A 17,413-nucleotide genomic window follows, 5' to 3' on the forward strand; every position below is an offset into this window, starting at 1 on the left:
CCTATATCTAATTCAAAATATAAACAGTTTTTTTAAAAAAATTTGCAAACCAATAAAATCCTCTTTCTCGTAAAAATATAAATTGTTTTTTCTTTATACCCATTGTTCCAATTATCAATATATTTCATGATAAGTGAGAGAAGTTAATAAATAAAATGAGTAAAATGGGTTTGGTTTTAATACCATGGTAATTAATTATATATCCTGATGTACGTCTAATGTTTACAGACTCCATTTCATCACGAAGGGTGCAAGGAGGAAAACAATGAAAGCTGGTGGCAACATATTATATTGGGTTTTTAATAACATTAATGTTATTATCATGTCACGAGTGTAATGGGAAGGGCTAGCTTTTCGTAGGCCATGTGGATGATGGTGGTAAGTGGCAAGTCTCATGGTCGGAGTAAGAGACGCGCTTAAATAAATATGAAGTATATATGCTTCATAGATATCCATGAGCAAAACCTGTAAGTGGAAGAGATGAGGGACGAGGCACAAAGTGAATGAATAGATTAAATTTAAAGGATGGAAGAAATACGCGTAGTGATCCAAAAGGTCACGTGAGTGGAGTGTTTCTCAAGTTAGCCCAGATATGCTGCACCCAGGCAAAGCCGTGATGTGATACGTGAAATGAAACAGTGAATGAAATGATTGATGATTTAGAGCCGTGGATTCATGTTGAGGAACGTTTTAGCTTGTGTTTGGATACGAATTTTAATCGATATTTTGAGTTAAAAATGATTTTCCAATGACATTATGGTCCGTTTGAATTTTAGTTGGATATAATAGATTATAAAAATAATTAATTAAATGATAAATTTTAATCATAATTGATTATATTATAACGCAATCTGTTTGGATACTATTTTTTTTAAAATTAATTTTAACAGAATTGAAGATGTTTGGATAATTTAATCAGAATTAATTTTTAATTATATAGATTAATATATAATTTAATTTTTAAATACCAAATATTAATTTTTTGAATATATAAATTTTAAATTTTATTAAAAAAAAGGAAAAAAAAAGAGAGTTTAATTTTATTTTTATTAAATTATGTGCTTTCTTTGTAATTTTTTTTGGGCCTTTTTTTGTAATTTTTTTCAATATTTTTTTGATAAACTTTCTACAAACGCTGATGGAGAGAGCTTCAGAAAAAGCACGCGTTTACGGCCATAATCGATTTTTGCTTTTTTCTGACTGTTTGGATAATTTGGCTCAAAAAATTAATTTTGAACTAAAAATCGATTGTCACGCCTATCCAAACACACACTATCCAAAACCCCTATTTTTTTGAAGAATCAATTTTTGAGCCAAAAATTAATTATTTTTGAAAGTTGAGAACCGGCACTTCTACAAAAAAAATTTGTCAAAAATGTTAAAAAAAATTACAAAGACAGGCTTAAAAAAATTATAAAAAACACATAATTTAATAAAAATTAAATTAAATTTTTTTAATAAAATTTAAATTTTATATCTTCAAAAAATTGATATTTAATATTTAAAAATTAAATTATATAATAATTTATATAGTTAAAAGTTAATTCTAATTAAATTATTTAAACATCTTCAATTCTATTAAAATTAATTTTAAAAAAATAATATTTAAATACATTGTGTTATAACATAATCAATCATAATTAAAATTTATTATTTAATTAATTATTTTTATAATTTATTATATTCAACTAAAATTTAAAAGAACACTTAATCACAAGACTCATTAGAAACGGATGATCGCACTTATAGTAGCAGCTGACACTGAATCGCAGTCCAGTGTACCGTGTGCGTCCCCAAGCCCCTCTCACATTAACCCTCGCGCTATTCCGCCTCACGGATTTGACATGCCACCTTCCCCACTTTTTATTATTTTTAATTCATAAATTAATCATTTGTTTTAATCTAATTCAAGCTCAATCCTTGAATTCTGAATGGGTACGAGTCAATTATTATATTTTTAATTATTAATTTTTTTTTATATTTTAAAAAATAAAATTATAAAAATTAAAATTATTTTAAAATTTATATACTATCATTTTGAATTATTAAAAATTTGAAGATTATAAAGATTAAAACTTTAAACTAATTTTAAGTTTTATAATTTTATTTTTTAAAATCGAGGGATTGATAATTTAAATTACTGAAATTATAGAAACTCAGTTAAATTGGGTCAAAGTTAAAAAATTAAATTATAATTAAGTTAAAATTATAAAAATTAAAAGATCAAGTTATCATTTATGAGTTAGAGTTATTAAATAGATAATTTTTTTAAATTATGCTTACATCTATTTTCTTTTAGAGTTATTAAATTGTTTCTTTACTAAAAACAATTTTCTTTTAAATACATTCATATATTAAATATGGATACTTTTTTTTTTTCCCTCAAGAGTTCAATCCTTAATTTATTATGTTAGAGGGTACTGATCTCTTTCATGAGATCCAACCTGTTAGTTCTCGGTTGTTATTATGATTGTCCTGAGTAGAACTCCTTCATTAATTATTTTAAAATACATGATTAATTAAAGTAAAGGAGTCGCTGTAATGGATGTTTGGTCTCGTTCCCTCGCTCGCAATAATCAGAAAGGAGTCGACTGAGTCAGGCTCCGAAGTCCGACTGTGCATGCTCTGCGAGACTGCGACGCCTTTCCATCGCTAAATGACGTTAATACCCTTTTTCCGTCTTGTCGTTTTCTTTTTTCTCAGAGGCAGGTCATCCCCCACTCTTGCCTATCTCTTTCTTTCTTTCTTTTTTTCTCCACTCCGCTTCTTAAATAGATCGTTTTCTGTGTTCCCTAGCTAGCCTTCCCGCTTCGGTCTTCGGCCCCGATCGCCATCATCAGTGTTGATCGAGAAGAACGGGATTGCAATTTGCAATTGAATTTCCGCGGCTTCTTTGGGAGTTGTTGCGTGATTGCGTCCATGGATGTTTGGATTCTTGTGCTAGTGTATTTACTAACAATCGCAGCTATTCCTGGTTGTTTATCGGATCCCAGTGACGAGGCGTGCTTGACCCACCTAAGCAAGTCGTTGCAGGACCCCAAAAAGTCTCTCCAGAACTGGAGAGAAACCAACTTCGCTAACCCTTGCAACGATTCTACTTCCAGTCTTCAAGGTGCTACCTGCAACAATGGCCGAATCTACAGGCTCTCGCTCGCGAATCTGAATCTTCGTGGCACCATATCTCCGTTTCTCTCCAACTGCACCAACCTGCAAGCGCTTGACCTCTCCTCCAACGCTCTCACCGGTCCCATCCCTCCCGATCTCCAGTCCCTGGTCAACCTCGCCGTTTTGAACCTCTCTTTCAATCGTTTGGAAGGCGAGATTCCTCCGCAGCTCGCATTGTGCGCCTATTTGAACATCATCGATCTCCATGACAATGCCCTCACTGGACCCATTCCTCAGCAATTGGGCCTCCTCGTTCGCCTCTCTGCTTTCGACGTCTCTAACAATCACCTCTCCGGTCCGATTCCGGCGTCGTTAGCCAACCGCAGTGGCAACTTGCCGAGATTCAATGCCACGTCGTTCCAAGGGAACAAGGATCTCTATGGATACCCTTTGCCGCCACTCAGGAATAAATGATTGTCCGTTTTGGCCATTGTGGTGATCGGGTTAGGAAGCGGACTCGCGAGTTTGGTGCTGAGCTTCACCGGAGTGTGCATATGGTTAAAAGTTACAGAGTGGAAGATGGCAATGGAAGAAGGGAAAATCAGTCAGCTTATGCCCGATTATTGACCTTAATTACAATGGCCTCAGAAAATTCCAAGGTATCTTTGAAATTGATTGAGGATGGTTCAGATGAAAACACCAGGCAGGTACGTTTTTTGATAAAAGTGAGGTGGGGGTTATGCCCCCTATTTTCCCCTTCTTTCTAACGGGTCATTCATGGGGACTTCAGATTCAGACCCTTGTCCTATCGATTTTGTTGGGGATAGAACAGAATTTTTTCCCCCCTTTCTCCACTGCCTGCTCCTCTGTTTCACTGTTTCAATTCCCTTCCCCATTCCTGATTGGCCTGATTTTGATCTTGATCCTGATTCTGATTCTAAACAGTGTATAATCTAAAGGCATCTAGATCACTCGCACCAGTATGTAAAATTGTGCAGCTTTTTCCCCCCTCCTTCACCTAATCTCTTCGTTGTAAGTTGTATGATTCCCCCTGCCATTTACCCACGGTGTTAGATGTAGTACTGCTACATATCAATGTAATTTCCTTGATTTCCGATATCTACGTTCCTGTGGGTCGGGCTTGCTGGATGGGTTTTCGTAGGGTAGGCGTAGGTAGTACCTGTGGAGCTACGTGCAAACTTGTCTAGCAGTATGCTGATACTATGAGTACAACTACAAACAGCTAGTGCGAATATAAATAAATAAATAAATGTTGGCATAAGAAATAATAAATATAAACATAGTATTATTTAAACTGCAGAAAATGCCGCGTTAGTCCACATTATCGGGGTTATTGTGCTTTGGAGAGTTGAGCAGGTGGGAGACCAATAATGCCACATGGATTATAACTTGTCGATGCTGTTACGCATTTTTCAATACGAGGTGAGGGGACTAGTCTAATGAAGACTAAGGTTAAAAATTAAAAAGTGATTATGTAAATTGCGTTGAAAAGTAGAAGGGCTTGTTGTGAAGTAGCGAGGGGGTTAACTGGAAGTTAATGCGACGCATAATTGTGGCCACCGATTGAAAGAAAATCAAAATCTTGTTAGCGTCTCTGTCTCTCTCCCTCCTCTTTTTTTCCCCCCTCTCTAATGAATGAACCGAGGTGGGGCTAGGCTCGTGCGTCAAGTTTCGGTTCCTTTTGTACCACTTTTCAGTAACATATGGGCATGGCGCTCTGTGCTTGCTCTCGGATCGAGGGTAAAAACTACAGATAAATTAATAAAAGTAAAAAGGCAGGCTTCCTTGACACCTCTCTCTCGATCATTGTTTTTTTTTTTAATTGCCGAGGAATCTTGCAAAAAAGAAGAGTAAATCCGTGAACAGTGTTGATGGTTCAAAACGGTGAAAAGAGAGAGGAAGTTTCTGTCACGTACTCATACAACAAAGATCAAGTCAGTGCAAGAAACGGAGTCATGCTGTCATTATTGAGCATTAACCATTTTCATAGTTTCATCAGAAGGAAATTACAGAGAAAACATGCAGAAAAGATAACAGAAAGAAGAAGTTCCAAAGGGAAGAGAATAACAGAAAGGAAGTCCAAATCACCACAATCACACCCTCAATCGTTGCATATCAGGCTTTTCATCCCTTCTGTGCCTCTCGTAACTTCCATGTAAGAGTCCTTGCACGAGTGCTACGACACACCCCATTCTCATTCGCATGACTCTGCATGCGGCCTGTATGGGCCACGTCACTGTCCTGCTCCTCAGCCACATCACTGTTCTGATCCTTCTCATGCTTTGTTGACGTGGTTATCATGACAATGCCCCCATTTGCGATTGAGACCTTGTCCCCAAGGTTGAAAGAAGGATAGTCTTGGACAAAAGAGTGAAAGTCTTTCCAAGTAGGATTAGAGAGCCCTTCCCAACGAACAAGAACCTAAGTGACAGCGTGGGTACCATGTTGAATCTGACGAACTTTAAGAATGTCGAGTGGCTGAATCCGTGGACCATCGACATTCGTGAGTAGAGGCAAGGGAACATAGATAGAATCAACGTTCCCGTAACATTGCTTTAACAAAGAAATATGAAACACATGGTGGATACGAGCATTCAATGGCAACTCAAGGCGGTATGCAATAGATCCGACATGCTTGAGGATTTTGAAGGGGCCAAAGTATTTAAAGCCCAACTTCTAGTGTTTTTGTAAAGCCACCGAGTGTTGACGGTAAGGGTGAAGTTTGACAAGCACCAAGTCACCAACCTGAAAAACAACCTCTCGTCGGTGTCGGTCAGCAAAATGCTTCATACGTGCTTGAGCTTGCTACAAGTGACATTTAAGTGAGGCGAGCAAAACATCCCGGTCACGCAGCTGTGCATGTAAATCAGGTGGTGTATCAGTCATGGAGTTACCTTGCACCAACAAGGGTGGATCTCGTCCGTAAACGGCTTTGAAGGGCGTCATGCCAATTGTTGAGTGAAAAAAAGTATTATAGCTAAACTCAACCCATGGTAATAATTCCAGCCAACGTCTTGGGCAGTCATGAACATAGCAACAAAGATACATTTCAACACAACGGTTTAAAGCCTCTGACTGGCTGTCAAATTCAGGGTGGTAAGAGGAGCTTAATTGAATCTGAATGCCCTAAAGTTGGCATAATGCTCGCCAGAAGGAACTAGTAAATACCTTATCGCGATCTAACACGATAGACTGCAGCATGGCGTGTAAGCGAACCACTTGAGACAAAGGGCAAAGAGAGTGCAAAATGCGCGTACTTTGAAAGGCAATCAATCACAACCATGATGACTAAGTATCCTCAGATTGAAGGTAGTGCCGTTGTGAAATCCATGGCCATCGAATCCCATATTTGTGAGGGTATAGGCAAAGGGCAAAGAAGTCCAACTGGTGAGATCTGAGCTACTTTGGCACGTTGGCAAGTGAGACATGCTCGAACAAAATCTTGGACATCCCTTCTCATTGACTGCCAATAAACATTAGCGGCCAAGCGGTAAAACATGCGAAGAGCACCCGTATGCCCTCCAATCAATGAGGCATGGAATTCTTGCAAAATTCGTTGGACTCAATGAGAGTCTTCATGAGGTACCATGACTTTACCTTTGAAGTATAACACACCCTCACGGACCTAATGATCGGGAAGAGAATTCGAATCCTGTTCAATTTGCTCTTGAAGTTGGCGATGGTCACTTTGAAGAGCAACCCTCACAATATCATCAAACAAGGATGAATGGAACTGCTGTAATGCCATATAAGTGACGCGGGAAAGAGAGTCAGCGGCCAAGTTTGTTTTCCCTAGTCGATACTCTATTGTGAACCTATAACCCAGCAACTTTAGTAGGTAGAACTCTTGCTCAGGTGTTTGTAACACCTGTTTATCAAGGTGTTTGAGGCTCTCCTGGTCTGTGCGAATGACAAATGGATGGTCGAAAAGATAATGCCGAAACTTGATGACAGCTTGAGTGATGGCAAATAACTCTCTAACATATGCTGATTGAGCTTGCAATCGAGTAGACAATTGCTTAGAAAAGTAAACAATTGGGTGCCCATTTTGACTTAACATAGCTCCAATGGCACTACCAGAAGCATCTGTCTCCACTATAAAAGGTTGAGAAAAGTCAGGCAGAGCTAAAATAGGGGCCTCAATCAAGGCTCGTTCGAGAGTTTCAAATGTAGCTTGCGTCTCATTTGACTAAAGGAACCCATCCTTTTGCAACAACTTGGTTAAATGACTGGCTAGTTAAGCATACTTGTGGATAAAACAGCAATAATACCCTATTAAACTAAGGAAGCCTCAAAGTTAAGTAACATTAGCAGGGGTTGGCCATTTCTGTACAGCTGAAACCTTTGCAGGGTCCATTGATACTCCATTGGTCGCCACCACGTGACCTGGATATTCAATCTGGTTTTGGCCGAATGAACACTTAGTTTTCTTGGCATATAGTTTGTGAGCAACTAATTGCTTTACCATCATCTCAACATGTTCAAGATGCTAAGACCAAATAGCACTATAGATAAGAATATCATTAAAAAAAATAAGTTCCAATTTACGTAAATAATCTTTAAAAACAAAGTTCATTAAAGCTTGAAAAGTGGCAGGAGCACTTGTAAGTCTAAATGGCATTACAAGCCATTCATATAAACCCTTGATGAGTTCGAAAAGCTGTTTTCTCACGGTCAGCATCATGCATTCGAACTTGGTGGTATCTTGCCCTAAGATCCAGCTTTGAAAAGAACTGTGAGCCTCCAAGTTCATCCAAGAGCTTGTCAACTATTGGCATAGGAAATGAGTCCTTAATAGTGACTTCATTGAGTGCTCTGTAATCTACATAAAGTCGCCAAGAACCATCCTTCTTCTAAACCAAAAGCACAGGAGCGGAAAATGGGCTGACACTTGGTTGAATAAACCCATCATGTAATAGCTCTTTGACCATGCGTTCAATCTCAGTCTTTTGACTATAGGGATAGCAATAAGGCCTCACTTTGACAGGCCCTGTTCCAGGTTGCAGCACAATTTGGTGATCACAATCATATGAAGGAGGTAGTTCATGGGGTGTTTCAAAGACCAAGGGAAATTTGTTAAGCACAGCCTTAAGGTCGGGAGGAACCAAGAAGGATGGTCTTGAGTCAATCGCATTATCCATTGCCAGCATTTAGATGAGAAACATCTCTTGAATTCCATTTGTTCCATTAAGACAGTGGAACTGGTGAAATTGGGCTACTTCACAATGTGCCTCTTTTTGCCCAATAAGTGTGATAAAGTCATTCTGGGACAAAAACTTGATGGTTGAGTTACTGTAATCAGCTACGTGAGGGCTGAGAGTGGCAAGCCAATCGGACCCAATGACAATATCTGACCTCGCTATATCAAGGACAAATGCAGTGATAAAAATAGTGTGACCACAAATTTGGACTGGCAGATCTCGAACAAGGCCCATTCCCTTCATCAATTGTCCATTTCCGACTAAAACATTCATGGGACGGGTGGGTTCGACTACCACCTTCAGGAGCTTCACAATTCTAGGGTAAATGTAGCTGTTTGAGCTACCATCGTCAAGCAAGACTTTGATAGAGACACCTTTAACAACCCCAGAAAATTAGATTGTTGTCCGTCCCGTTGTGCCATTGTAAGCTTGTAATGAAATGTGATGATATGTTGCCGTTTCTTCTGTCACTGGGGATTCAATTATGGGAATATTGGCAGGAGGTGGCGGTGGTTCAGGTATCTCACTGTCGTCTTCAGTAGATAACCACATAAACTGACGATTGGCGCAACAATGACTTGGAGAGAATTTTTTATCATAGGTATAGCAGAGTCCCTTTTTCCTGCGGATTTGCATTTTTGCCGACGTTATCTTTCTCATTACTGTCAAAAGTTTGACGTTGGGCGTCGGTAATAGTGGTACCAACGATAGTTTAGAGGTCGATGAGCTTGCAATGGCTGGTATACTCGTGGCAGCCTTCAATGCTATGGGTGTTGAACCTCCCATGATTCCACTTCCTCCCCTGTTCTTATTCACCCAAGTACTTTGCTGATATTTCTCGTTGAATAGTCGGGCCAAACTTACTACCTTGAGCAAATCGTCTGGAGATCTAGCAATGACCTCTCGTCGTAAATCTGGTTTCAGTCCGCCTATGAAACAATCTAAAAGGGCATCATCTGTCACCCCTTTTGTTCGGTTAGCAAGCTTCACAAACTGTTGATGATATGATTCTAATGAATCGGTCTAAGTAAGTTTGAAAAATTGTGACTTGGGGTGCTCAAACTTAGTGGGGCTGAAACGAGACTCTACCGCTTGTGTTAAACTCTCCCATGTTGGAAGTAAATTAGCCTTCAATAACATTTGAAACCAAGGCACCGCAACCCCATCGATATGAACTGATGTTAAAATAATCCTCTGTGATGATGTCATTTGATAGAAAGCAAAGTACTGCTCTGCGCGAAAAATCCAACCATATGGATTAGAACCATCAAATTGAGGGAAATCAATTTTTACCTACCTTTGATTGATGTACGTTGTGGAGTTATTGCCTCCTTCCGAGCCTTCAGGTTGAAAAATCTTTCACTCGTCATGATTCCTCTGTAGAGATTCCATCATTCGTACCAAAGCATCTACTCGAGCCTCTAATTTCTCTTGCCAAGGAGTCCCATTTCATACTAAATTCTCTATGGCTGTCTCGAGTTTCTCTACCTTAGGGTTTGGTGTTCGGAGGAAATCCCCCGTAACAGCTTCCAATCTCTCCAGGCACAAGTTACTGGCAACGTCTGTCCGTTCAACGATCTCACGCATGCTCTACATATCTGATTGTAGAATCTTCACCTCATTTGACAGCTCTTTCAATCTCGTGTTAGCTGCCATCTCTCAACAAGAGCACCTTTGTCACGTACTCACACAACAACAAAGATCAAGTCAATGTAAGAAACAGAGTCATGTTGTTATTATTGAGCATTAACCATTTTCATAGTTTCGTCAGAAGGAAATTACAGAGAAAACATGCAAAAAAGATAACAGAAAGAAGAAGTTCCAGAGGGAAGAGAATAACAGAAAGGAAGTCCAAATCACCACAATCACACCCTCAATCATTGCATGTCAGGCTTTTCATCCCTTCTGTGCCTCTCGTAACTTCCACGCAAGAGTCCTTGCATGAGTGTTATGACGCACCCCATTCTCATTCGCGCGACTCTGCATGCGGCCTGCATAGGCCACGTCACTGTCCTGCTCCTCAGCGACATCTCTATTTTGATCCTTCTATGCTGTGTTGACGTGGTTATTGTGACGGTTTCCAAGAGAATGGGAGGAGAGTAGGAAATGAAACGTGAAACATTGTGAATGGAATTAACACAAGAGATTAGGTGGCAGCGGGGGAAGTTGTGGAACAGGGGGATAAATCATACATAGCCCACAAATATGATGAGAAGACAAGTGGGGTGGGTGTTGTGGGGGTGATGATGAGACATGGAAGCGGCGGAGTTGGAATTGGAAGACGTTGAGGGTTATTGAAATAATGAAATCAAATATCTCCTGGCGCTTAGGATAATCAACTTACCAGTAATTTTGACTCGATTCAAATTAGTCCAAGTCTCTGTTAAGTCCCCTCGTCTCGACATGAAACAAGTTCCAAACAAACAATGAAAGATAATAATGAAAGGAAATTGCACCGAAAGGAGAAAGAAGGGAGGGTGAGGAAAGTCAAAGGTGGGTTATATAGGAATGATAAGAGTGGAAGAGGGATGGGGCCGGGTCATGCAAGAGCATTTAGGGGTGAGATTTGTTTTGATGATATAAATAAATAGAAGGGAAAGAGTGTGAGGAATTAAATTGGAAGATTGATGATGAGGAGGAGTCACAAGGAAGGTGCTTGTCCAATAAATCTGTGGGGTGCTTTTTCAGCTTGTTTGGCAGCATGTGCCTCCCCACAACCCTGAGCCCACTCCTCACAATACACAATCATTCAGCCTCAGTTTACACCCCCACGCATCCCACAACTTAAGCACACTGTATTAGTCGAATGGATTCAACTTTCTACAAGTTTATTCACAACACTCACATTTACAAACACGTGCTAACTTAGTAAATATGATGTCTTATATAAATATTGTCTTTATATCTTATTTTAATTTTTTAAATATTACATATTTATTACTTCATTCGTTCAAAAATATTAATTAAATCTCACCCCAATAAAGTAGTTATTTATCTTTAAACTAACTATAACTTTTTTATATTTACCCTTTTTTAATGGAATGTTTCACCTAAAAATAAATATAAAGTAATTTATTTAGTAAGAATATTTTTTTAAAAAAATAATTATTACACTTTAAAAGATCAAAAATATTTTATGTTTTTAAATATCCAACATTTCAAAGACATTTTTTAATAGAGGAAGTAAGTTTTTGAATCTGAATATTATTTTATTTAATCTAATGAATGCAATATATATAAGGTTGCAAAGTTATAAATTTTGCATGTCACACTTATAAATTTTATCAAAAGTGATGGGGTGTATTTGCACTCTCTTACTATAACGTGCCTCCGCGGGTGTCATTGGAGCATGGGCAATTTCGATTGCTGACATCTTAAACCAACCTTATATGATAAAATTTTGAAAGGTGATGTGTTTCTATCTATAAGACAATTTGTAAACTTTTAGGAGTAATTAAAAGTTGCCGAGCTTGGTTATATTACCATGTAATCAAACTAAGCAAGGCACGCTATATTGCTATTTATTTAAATAAAATGCATCTAATTAATAAACCTAGTCCTTCATAATATGACAAGCTAATATTTAAATTCTCATTAGAAGAAATACTTACATTTAATACATTACTGTATTTTGAATAAAATTGTCTCTTGTATTTTTTATATTATTTTTTAATAAGAAGATACCTGCTATTAATAAAAAAAATGTACCTAAATTCCTAATCAATGAATAAAAACACTTGGCTGTCAGCCAAAAAAATAAAACAACGAAAAATAGAAAGATTTGGCCCGCCTTAGGCATTAGTGCAGGGTAGAAATGGAAGGACGCATGAAGACAAATTTCAAGATATAAATCAGTCAAAACAAGTTTATATATACTGTCTAAAAAAGATTAGGAGGCTTTTTACTTAAGAAACCAGCTTAACTACAATTAGATTATCAGACTCAATCTTGAAATATATAGTAAAATTCTTTAACCAGTTTAACCTTCGTTGTATTTTACTCTAATTATTCGAACATTCCCTCTACTTCAAAAGTAAAAAATTATGTTACAATAATATTATTTTTATTTTAAAGATTTTACTTAAATTTATCTAACCATTAATGAACAATTAGTTCATGTCGATAGCTAATTGCACCAAACTATCAATAAAAGTGCCATCTTCCTTATTTGTAAAAGATCTTAGATTTAAATAGGAAGAATTACATAGAAGTTTTACATAAAAAAATTAATTATTAAAAGGTCCATTAATAACTGAGTTAAACTGTATTGACAACATAACCAATTGTCAATATAGTTTAACTCAATTATCAATAGACTTTACAGTAATTAATTTTTCTATGTGAAACTTAATTAGAATTCTCCCATTTAAATATGATATTAACATATTTGTATACATATGTATGTTTGTGAGAATCTCTTTTTCTTATAAGGACGAGCTGAGTTAGAAGTAAAAGAAATTTAAAAAAAAAAAAGAACTATTAGCTTATCAAATTGAAATATTTTTACAAGATTAAAATAATTCCACCGCAATATAAATACTTTTTAAAATATGTTAATTGCATATATTGCCCAAAAAGTTTTTAATATTTTTTTTCTTTTAAAAAGGACAATTGATTTTAATAAAAAGATTAGATCCAATCGAAAACATATTGAACCTAACATAGAAACATAACAATATAGGAAAACTAAAAAGAGGAAATTAAAAAAAAAAGGGTTCCGAAGAAACATTCCCACGCAGTTATGCCACAATTTGCTAGAAGAAACTCGTTTCCAATTAGAAGGAGAATCACGAACCATGCAATTGCACGAACGAATAAAAAGACAACCAAAGGTTCTTGAAGAAATGGCTTAAAAGCCATGATAAAACAATGATCCGACAGCATCCCAAAGATACCAACATCTCCAGAGCAAGAATTTCAAATGGAAGTTTGGTCTGATAGCCATGGACACAATAATTACAGCACAAAACATCAAAAAACTAAACAAGAAAAACAGGGTTCCCTAGAACAGTAGGGAAAGCATGACACTGCCTATTTCATGCAAAACCAAACCAAGACAGTCTAGAAGAAGGGGGGAAAAACACTATCGAATAACAAGAGGAAATGATTGAGAAAAGCAATAAACCCCAGAGAAGGAAACATTAGGAACCCTAAAAAACAGAGGAGAAAGAAAGGAAAATAAAATAATTAAACGGAAAGAGAAGAGAGAAAAAATAGAAAAGTAGTAGAACATGGAGTATAGCTTTATACATGACAGCTGCTTGTCCTAAAAGCATAACCGTGCCCCGTATTTATATCTTGCCTTGTCAAGGGTTTGCAATTTTGGAGGTCTGGGGAAGGTTTTTTGTTGGTAATGAAAGCCTGATATCTTATATTTACTTCTTGTACTGTTTAATTTGGATTATCAAGGAATGTTCAGTCAATGGTCTGCCACTCTCATGCTTTAATCAAGAAGATCTCAGATTAATACCATCAGGGACTGGATATGACTTTGGATTTGTTAACCTTCATGACATTCCATAATGGTATGTTTTGTCCTGCAATTTTTGGAAGGCTGGAAGACATGTTCATGTTCTTGAGAGAGACTTGACAGAGCCAGACAGAATCGTGGGTGAACCTCTCCAGCCAGGGGGTTACTTGAAGCTAATTGAATTGGGGTAAGAAGATATACTGGTCAAAGGAGCATACAAACTTTGTATGGATTACTAAGGTGCTCGGTTGAATCTGATATCTTTTCTTGTGATCAGCTTGGTTACAAGTTGCTTCTATTAGTACCAAAATGGTGAATTACATATATGTATTTTTGAAATTGAAAGAAATGTACACAAATTTAAATAAAATATTTTAACACATGCTTCAAATTTATCTTCAACCCTGTCACTGTCATTATTATCAGCTCATGGTAGGCGGAGGCTAAGTTGGCTATCAATACAAATATCTTTTATCGACAATGTTTGAGATGTGATATAAATTTTTGTCTTCTGTGTCAGATTGTGTGGACCAGATTGATGCTCAAAGAGTGCTAGGGTATGCTCTTTTCAAGGACGGAAAAAAAAACTATGCTCTCTTATCCCTTGGAAAAGCTTCACGCTGATATGGCTGGGAGGAGCTTTCACAATGGCCGTTTTATACAGAAGATGAGAGAAAAAGCTGCTGAACTTCCCAAGTAATCTTTCTTGTCCCTTTCTAACTGATATGTTTTGCTATTAGCAATGTTGTGTGGGATATATGATGTCAATAGCTGGTATATTTCATTTTCCATGCATTTTTTCTTGTATTCTTGGGCTTGATGATCTTATTCTTGTCACTTCCATCTGCACTTATTTTCCGTTTAGTGTACGGATGGAACAAGGCAATGTAACATCCCTGCTTGAGGAAAATGGAACTGTCAAAGGAGTCTGGTGCAAAACCTAGGGTGGACCAGAGCATAAAGCTTATGCTCCCTTGACAATTGTGTGTGATGGCTGTTTCTCAAAGTTGCGTCGGTCTCTTTGCCAGCCTGAGGTTGTATTGCCGTGCTAGAAATGTTTGTTTCCTTTTTATATTTTGATGTTAAGTTTTTCCCCCCATTGAAAGTCAAGAATATGCCACAAGGGAGACATCAGAAGATGCTTTTATCCACACACCAATTAGTCAGTACACTTAATTTTGAGGCTCCTATATACCTAAGAGCTAATTCTCTTTAACCTTTGCCAGATAGAAGTGCCCTCTTGTTTTGTGGGTTTAATCCTGGAAAATTGTCTACTTCCATTTGCAAATCATGGGCATGTTATTTTAGCAGATCCCTCCCCGATCTTACTTTATCCAATCAGCAGCACTGAGGTTCGTTGCTTGGTTGATTTACCTGGCCAAAAGCTTCCATCAGAAATGGTGAAATGGCCAATTATTTGAAGAATACAGTGGCTCCACAGGTATCTTAAATTGTGCTTTATCGACAGTCCAATTGCAGTATGTTGTGACTTACAGTCTTTATATTTTCTTTCCTCAGTGGAAGAGCCAAAATTTTCAATTTGTTTTATCCTTCATTTTCCTGCATTCCTTGCGTTAATTTTTATCACAGATTCCACCAGAGCTTCATGATGCTTTCATATCCGCGGTCAATGGGGGAAATATTAGAACCATGCTTGACAAAAGCATGCCAGCACATCCTCTCCCTACTCCTGGAGCTCTTTTAATGGGTGATGCTTTCAACATGCGGCATCCCTTGACTGGTGGAGGAGTGACAGTGGCACTGTCTGATATCGTTGTGCTCCGCGACCTTCTCAGGCCATTACATAACTTAAACAATGCAGCTTTTCTGTGCAAATATCTTGAATCCTTTTACATCTCACGCAAGGCAAGCAACGCAGCTTTCTGCATTTTATGTATTTTATTTTGTAAATTGGTCCATGCACTGTGCTGCTTACAGTTAAATGTCTAATGAATATAAATATGAAAGTAAAATCAGAACCACTAATGTTCCCATCAACTAGCAATTCATGACCTGTTGCAGCCAGTGGCATCCACTGTAAATACGTTGGCAGGTGCCCTATACAAGGTGTTTTCTGCTTCACCTGATCAAGCAAGAAAACAACTACGCCAAGCCACTTTTGATTACTTGAGCCTTGGAGGCATCTTTTCGAATGGACCAATGGCTTTACTCTCTGGTCTAAACCCCCGTCCACTTAGTTTAGTTCTCCATTTCTTCGCGGTCGCAATCTTTGGAGTTGGCCGTTTGCTCCTCCCATTTCCTTCTTTTGAACGCATCCGGATGGCAGCCAGATTAATTTGGGTGAGTTCCTGCCTGCTCCTCCTTTTCCCATCCATTCTAGTTCATTAGCCACGATGAGTCTGCTTTTTTATGACGCTTTGACTTGATAACAAGTTTGTTGTTCTCACTGGAGAAATTGTTGCAGTGTGCATCAGGCATAATATTCCCCATCATCAAGGCTGAAGGTGTGAGGCAAATGTTTTTTGCTGCAACTTTACCAGCTTATTACAGAGCTCCTCTTGATAGGTGATGCATTATCTAATGGCTTTGATGTGTTTGGGAATTAGAATTCCCGTTGACCCAGCTGCCTTTTGTAAGTAAGCTTATATACGCCTGACAATACCTATACAAAGCATTTACTTGCTTGTTTGTATATATGATAGACATGCACGAGCACTTTATTCAATTGTATGCATTGATGCATATATGCATCTTTAACCGCCATGATTAGTTATCCTTATGAGTTAAGGATCAAAGTCCTTTCATATCATTTTCTTTTCCTTTTTTGTTTTGTTTTTACCCCCTCGGGTCCCCCTTGATTGTTAATGATCCCTTCCTTAATGTGCCGATGCCATTTCAACTCAAAACTATCAATGTCATTCAGGAGAAGACTAGCATAACTTTCCCCGTAAAGAAAAAGCTAATACATTTAAATAGGATATGGGATGAAGGATTAATTTAATAAAAAAGAAAAGTCTCCACAATTTTAACTTAGTTAAAATTTAATTTTTAAATTTTGACTTATTTTAAATTTGATCTTTAAATTTTGACTTTTGTAACTCAAGTGCTATTGCTTTATTTATTTAAAATATCAGTCCCTATTTTTATAAAACACAATTATAAACAATAAGGTTGTTTTTGTGAACAATGTATTTTGTCTGAGCATATAAAAATAATAATAAATTTAACTCAAAATATATATATATATATATATAAATACAAAAATAAAATTTAATCTTTCTTAAGATTATATTTTTGAAATATAAAATTTTCTAGAATTTAATCTTATAATTAGAATTTTTATTTCTTTTAGTTCACTAAAAGAAATTAATTAAATTAATATATATATATAATAAAAAAAAAAATTTGATCCTTTTTAGGATTATATTTTTTAAAAAAAAAATCTTGCTCAAATCTTTAAAGCAATCTCTCAATAATTCAAAATATTGAGAGTAAAAAAAAAAGAAAGCATTTTTTAAAATTATAATATAAAATAAAAACAAATTAATTGGTAAATAGGGAGAGTGAAACGCGGCACTTTGCAGCATTTCACTCCCCTTTTAGAGTCAGCTAGGGCAGCGAGCGAGAAAGAGGGCAGTGTCTAAGAAGTAAGCCC

At 37.0% G+C, this 17,413-nt stretch overlaps 2 pseudogenes; both read left to right on the forward strand.

Annotated features, from left to right (window-relative positions):
• Positions 1-2,616: 2,616 nt before the first annotated feature.
• LOC129311611 (receptor-like protein 44) lies at positions 2,617-4,224 on the forward strand (annotated as a pseudogene).
• Positions 4,225-14,317: 10,093 nt separating this feature from the next.
• Positions 14,318-16,567, forward strand: LOC129310684 (squalene monooxygenase SE1-like; annotated as a pseudogene).
• Positions 16,568-17,413: the final 846 nt, after the last annotated feature.

The sequence above is a fragment of the Prosopis cineraria genome, unplaced genomic scaffold, assembly GCF_029017545.1.
Source record: "Prosopis cineraria cultivar Desert tree isolate PC_DT_omini unplaced genomic scaffold, ASM2901754v1 PC5, whole genome shotgun sequence".
In the NCBI taxonomy this organism is placed as follows: domain Eukaryota; kingdom Viridiplantae; phylum Streptophyta; class Magnoliopsida; order Fabales; family Fabaceae; genus Prosopis; species Prosopis cineraria.